Source organism: Silurus meridionalis, chromosome 10 (genome assembly GCF_014805685.1).
Source record: "Silurus meridionalis isolate SWU-2019-XX chromosome 10, ASM1480568v1, whole genome shotgun sequence".
Taxonomy (NCBI): domain Eukaryota; kingdom Metazoa; phylum Chordata; class Actinopteri; order Siluriformes; family Siluridae; genus Silurus; species Silurus meridionalis.
The window spans coordinates 7,722,723-7,729,681 of record NC_060893.1 but is presented as its reverse complement, the minus strand read 5'-3'; positions in this window follow the sequence as shown (position 1 = coordinate 7,729,681).

The following is a 6,959-nucleotide window of genomic DNA, read 5'->3' as shown; positions in this document are numbered from 1 at the left end:
TCCCTGGGTCAAACACACCAACATTAATTTTGTAATAAAATTTTGCGCCATGTTGGATTTTGTCAAAACACAGTTTTTTGTTATTCATTCTTTAAATTACATCCAAGCAGCACCAAATCATTAGACCAACTGGACAAATGGCTCTGCTTTCCTGTGATTGCTTAGGCAGCTTTAACATTGCATTTGTGCATCATTTTTTAGCATTTGTATTTTTAAAGACAAAAACCCGTAAAAATATTTTTTTTTCATAGTTGGTACAGAAACAATTTTCCGGCTGGATACGCCCACTTTCAATTGAGTAGAATTTTATCATATTATGTATGTATTCACTTGAGTAGAATTTTTAAGTGTAATATTTCCACCTCCACGTAGGATAAAGGTGATTAATCAGAAGAACTTTGTATTGATTTGCAGTAATACGTCTTTCTAAGGAGACAAATGAACGTAGAACCATTTCAGTAGAATACGCCTTACAGCATAACAGAGCCAATGGTTTTTCCTTTAACTTGTCACCTATCTGTATATTTTAAAGATGAGCTCTTAAAAAAGACCTCACAATGTTATTTCAGCTCACCTGAAGGTTTTCATCAATTCTTATCCGGACCCTCTGGTGCATTTGAAAAGAAACTGAGAAATCGTTCACTGTTTCTTTTTATTACTCACTTCATACACAGTTTTTTCTTTGTGACATTTCATTAGATTGATCCAAGTGCATCTAATATCATATGATATTAAGCCTGGATCAGCTTTAAACCTTCCATTTCCACATCAGGGCCCCATGAGAAATCATGAATACATTTTGTTTCTTAAAGTCCCGAGGTCCCATAAGACATCAAATCCAAGGGTTAAAAGCAGTCAGAGTTGTTGGAACATTTGGCTATTTAAACATTGTCTGGAATCTGTTTTGCCATCCCCTTCAGGGATCTGCTATAGGTACAATCAAAGCCATGGCTGCAAACATTGTCTACTGAGATTTTCACAGGCAATGGTGAAGCATCCTGCTGGAGTCAATGGTTGTAGTAGTCTACTGAGAGCCCGAAACAAGTGTTTCTGTGACTGGGCGTACAATTCCACACTTACCTTTGCATTAGTAATAGCCATGTTATTCTTCCCACTCTTTTTATCAAGGGAAATCAGTAATATATTCCACACCTGCATGTTTTATCCAGAAGAGGAAGGCAATGGACAGGAAATGAATGATCCACCATTCAGCATATATTCATAGAAAGCAAAGATTTATTTGATGTCTAGACATTAACACAAACACAAAAAAGCCTTAGTGCATCATATCAGCAGAATAAATACAGAATTCACTTTAACTGATACAGACAAAACCTTTTGTGAAGAGACTATGCATGCATCGTATGTAATGTTGGGAGGGCCACTCGACATCATGGAACACTTCTAAGCATGTGAAAATGAGATAATACCCCTTATAAAGCCTTTCAGTTCAGCTTTAAATAGGACAGAAAAGAAATTTAATATTGATGAAACAGTAAGAAAGTCATGCATATAATTGCATGAAAGCCATGTGTAAAGTGCCTATGCAGAGATCTGAATAATTCCGTTTCATGAATGTTAGATTTGTTGGATATTATAGCTCCAGAGCTTCTTAATGAAAACTAAAAGGCATCAAGAAATTTCTTATTTTGGCCATAAGTTTGTTCTTGTTCTATTTCATGATATGATGTAACATGCTGTTACATAGAGAAAATAAGGAGGGAAACACTTTCTTCAATTATTGAACATTGTCCAATTATTTTAATTATTCAGCATTTTAAGATACAGGAGCTCGTCTGTTGGATCGGACCACATGGGCCAGCCTTGGCCCCCCGGGGTGCATCAATGAGCCTTGGCCACCCATGACCCTGTCTCCGGTTCACCACTTTTCCTTCCTTGAACCACTTTTGATAGATAATGACCACTGCAGACAGAGAACATCCCACAAGAGCTGCAGTTTTGGAGATGCTCTCACCCAGTCGTCTAGCATCACAATTTGGCCCTTTTCAAACTCGTTCAAATTCTTACACTCGCCCATTCTTTCTGCTTTTAACACATAAACTTTAAGGACCAAATGTGCACTTGCTTTATAATATATCCCAACAACTAGCAGGTGTTATGATCAGTGTTATTTACTTCACTGGTCATAATGTTATAATGTCATAATGTTATGCCTGATTGCTGCATATTCCCATTGATCAAGTCACAGGCATGGGTGGCAAAGAAAAACTCCAGGAAACGAAATAAACCTTGAGAGGAACCAGACTCAAAAGAAAACCCATCTTTATCTGGGTGACATCTGATTGTCCAATTATAAATCATCCCCTTCTATAACTGTGTAATAAATGGTCAAGTAGTGTGATTGTGTATCCAGGAGATCCATTATAATTTGCAGCTAATTTTGTCGCAGTTATCAACTATTCAATTTGATAAAAACTTGGTTCAATTGTAGTCCTAAAGCTATCATAGTAGTTAAAAAAATTAAGCCATCATAGCAAAAGGTTTTGTATCAACTGCAGTTCAGTGCCATTTTCATGGTTTGTAATTAATACATCCACAGGACTCTTATGTATCTTTAGGCTGTCCATGCAGAGCCAACTTCTGCAGAATTGAGTGGTTTCCAATCACCCTTATTACTGTGGAACATAAACGGAAGTTAATACATAATAGCAGCTAGAAAAAGTTGCTTGTTTGCCATGCTTACTTTTTTGCTGTCTCTATCTGAATGCTGAAGATTCAAATATTGCAGAAAACTGCTGGCTACAAAGTGCTAACACCAGAGACTCCTACCATAACGGTTCAATTAAACTAGCAGAAAGCTCCGCTATATAAATAATCTAAACTTTCCTTTGTTAAAAGAGCAGCATATAACATACAAGTCCCAGTAAATGAGCTGATACAGTAAAATCAATATCAATAACACATACAGTAAAAACACACATTCATAAACACCTGTGATTTGCCTTGAAACCAGCACTACTGTCAGAGCTCCTGTTATGAAAGATGAATGAACATCTTTTTCTGTTTAAAAAAATGCATTCAATAAACATTTAAGTCTTTCAGAATATGTCCAGTTTTAATCTCACTATTATTCTCCTGTCCCTCATTTTTTTGCCAAATATTTAGCATTTAATTACACATGCAAATCTTGATGGTATATTTAGAATATGGTATAGCCATTTACTAAATATATCCGTTTTCATACAGATAATAAAATATGAATCATGTGCAACCACCAAGTCTGGAGGCTAATTAATCCTGAACTGCTGTGTAAACAATACACACTCCAGTAAAAGATTGATCACTTGTCTCTGTGGCTATACATAATTAGTGTTATATGGCCATTGTGGTGAGAGTTTGTATCTAAAGCACTATGAAGAAAACAAATCAATAACAGATATGTCAGCTTGCTATATGGCTAAATGAATCAAGCCGATAATATTGGAAAACAATATTATTTAGAGATACTTTAAACACAAAGTTTATGAGGTAGTAACTGCCGTGTGCTTTAGTAATTAATTCGGAGACTGTGTGTGGAAGAGCAGATTATTATTCAAGAACAATAAAACTTTTAGTAGCACAAACTTTGTAAAACAGTCTGAAGGTTATTACCAGCTTTTGTATAGTTTACTGTATTCTACCATTTAGCTATTTGGGTGAAGATAGTCACCAAAGTGAATGTTTTTTCCTTTTGCATAATATTACCACCACTGTAGAAGATGAAGCCCTCAGCTCTCAAATGCTTTTCTTGATTATAAACCCACTCATATTAAAATATTTGCCAGAAAATGACTCAATCTGATGTCTAAGGGTACAGTTATTCAAATTATTTCCACCATATTGCAGGGCACTATCAGGATGCTATAAAGGAATTTATTTCTACATTTCTTTATTTGTTCGTTCGTTCGTTCATTTGTTCGTTCATTCGTTCATTTATTAATTCATTCATTCTTTCGGTCATTCCTTCAATTGTACTTTCCTTTCTCTTTAGTTAGCTGTATCGTGGTCAGTGTCACAGTAAATCTGAAGTCTATGAACACTAGGACAAAAGCAGAAATACAGCACATAGTGATATGCATGCCAGTGTACTGCATTAATAACTAAAATAGCAATAAAAAGTTTTTTATTAAGACTTAAGACCCATGCAATCTGTAAAAGTGTTTCAGTTGTATTGATATTGATGCCACTTTAGAGTTTGGAGCATTGGAACCCAGTCACTTCAGTATACTTGCTATGCTTTGTAGCTCCTCTCTAGCTGATCTGTTTATCAGCAAACATAAAGTGTCTTTGGTTTGTGCGTTTGAGTCAAAACTTTTTACCAAAGATCCAGAGCTTCATTGCTGAGTGGCATGAGATCCTAGTTATTACAGCATAGTGTGAGTTATTATAGCAGCCTCTAACAGCTCATCCAATTCTATTTTTCTGGGAATCTTTATGTATTCAAAACTGCTGTGATGCAGTGATTAAAATAATCTAGCCAGAGTAACCAGTGTAAATTTGAATACAGAAAATATGGTGGATCTGCTGTCATTTGATTTTGCTTTAATTTTATTCATACCTTTTTACTTATATATTTCTATCTAAAAAAAAAATTCTATATAAACACAATGTTTACCTATAATCCACACTGTTATTGAAACAGCATAAAGAGACCATCCCAGCTAAATATGGATTCACCAACCCGTTGCCACTAATCTGTAAGCAGACAGTTGTATAGAATGTGCTTGTGTGCTGTAGCATTACAATTTCCTTTCACTGATACTAAAAGTCCCTAATCTGGTCCAGGATGACAATGCCCTAGTGCACAAAGTGAGCTCCATGAAAACAAGGTCTTTTAAGGGTGAACTGGAGAAACATTTGTGACCTGCACAGAGCTCTGACCCCACATAAAACCTTTGACATTGCATGACATCACTAATCCTCTTGTGGGTGCATGGGAACAAATCTCCATAGCCCTGGATTAAAATCGAGTGGAAAGCATTCCCAGAAGTGTGGATGTTAATATAACAGTAAAGAGGAACTAAAACTAATCTAATCTAATCTAATCACTCCTCATTCTACAGGTCTCAAGGTAGGACACCCCTTAGCATTGACAAAGGACAAGCATCATCAAGTGTCAACAGTAACCTCCACATTGGACACATTGAATGAGCAGATGATCAGGCATATGTGAAATGCTTGGCATTGATGTTTAAAGTACAGAAATCAATAATCTAAACAATATAAGAGTTAAATGTGTACTTACAGATCCATGCATAAAAAGAATAGATATTCAAATAGGATACTTGCATTAATATACAGCTAAATACAGCATTAAGTACATCTAAGAAAAAAAAAAGATAAGATAGAACTTTAATAATCTTCTTCTTCCTGGCAGCTCCATTCTCAGAGTTCTTCTACAGATATAAAGAACTTTATTAATCCTGAAGGAAATTCTTTTGTGAGAGACTGCTTCAGATTATAAGAAAAAAATCTATAAATGAAATATTCTACTGGTATATATATAAAATTTATTTAAAAGTGCAAAATAATCTAGGGAACTAGGCGTCTAGGGAAAACATCTATACAACTACACTCGTTCTATTCAATTGTTACTTATATAAAAGAAAAGTGTAAAAGGAATGAAATAAAATGTGATAGACTGCATGCCTAGAAAGATGTGCAGCACTGAAACTGGTTACAAATGAATTAGGAAAACTGGATGTGATCTTTAACAATGCTTTGTGAACACATCTTGGGAAAATTTCTAAAACAGAAGACAAAATGAAGACAAAATGAATACCTGAGTATTTTCTTTGTGAGGAATAATTAATACTGAAAAATACCATAGCATTTCTTTTGAGATGAGTCTAATTTATAGTCATTTCATCCACAGTCACAGTGCAGTGGAATTGTTGCTGAACTCTTCTCGTGAAGAAAATCATTAACTACTATCAGTTATAAGCCCATGTTGACCTCACATAAGAACCGAGGAGAAAATCACTGCTGTGCACAGACACAGGTCAAATGCTTCTATTGATTAGGAAAGTAATTGCTGCCAAGCTACAAAAGCTACACTAATGAGTAGCATTTTAAAACAGGCAAAACAAATCATTATATAAAAAAAAAAGCACCATTAAAGAATGCTACAGGCTCTTCGTCTCCGCCAAGAAACTGCCATTGCTAACTTCTGTTTTAATGGTTTGACAGAAAGATGGGACAGGATTTTATTGACGTCTTCATCAATTGTCAGCTGAGGTATTAGTTTAATTGTCAGAGTACACAGCAAGAGTCACACCTGTATTCGGAATGATGAGGTAGAAATTGTATCTGACATGTTTCTTTCTTTGAATTTTATATATTTAGATAGAAACTAGCTTAAAAAAATTCATAGACTTAAATATTCTGTTCTATTTAGATGAGCTGACTAGAGGTTATAAGCATACTGTTTATAATGTGATCCCTTCTTAAAATATATGCAAAACAGACCACAGAAGTTTCTGCTCTCAGTCACGCTCCCCAGACTACACATTTCAAAGTTAAACATCTTTTCAAAGTGTTTTACGACTTGATAATTGGAGCGCTTTTGCAGCCTGATCTCCTGAGAGCTTCTCTCCCATGGACAGAAAATCTTTTCATTTTTACAAGAAATCTGGGAACGTCATTTTTCCTCACATAGTCCTCACATGTTCTTTTCCTCATAGTATCGTTTTTTGTTGTAAACTTTATTTAGAGAACGTAGAATTTCCACAGACAGTGTGGTTATTCTTGCACTTGAGGCGTCTTCCTAGAGTAATTGTCCTGTTATCTGAGTCTTGTTTATTATCTGATAAAGTGTCAGTTTAGTATAATTCTACCTTGCAGCTGTTTGCCATCTGTAGTCCCTTATGTGCTTTTTATCTTGAGTGGCTGTTAAATACTGGGGGGTTACAGAATAACCGTAATAAGAAAGACAACAAGAATGACACTGTTTTAAGTTT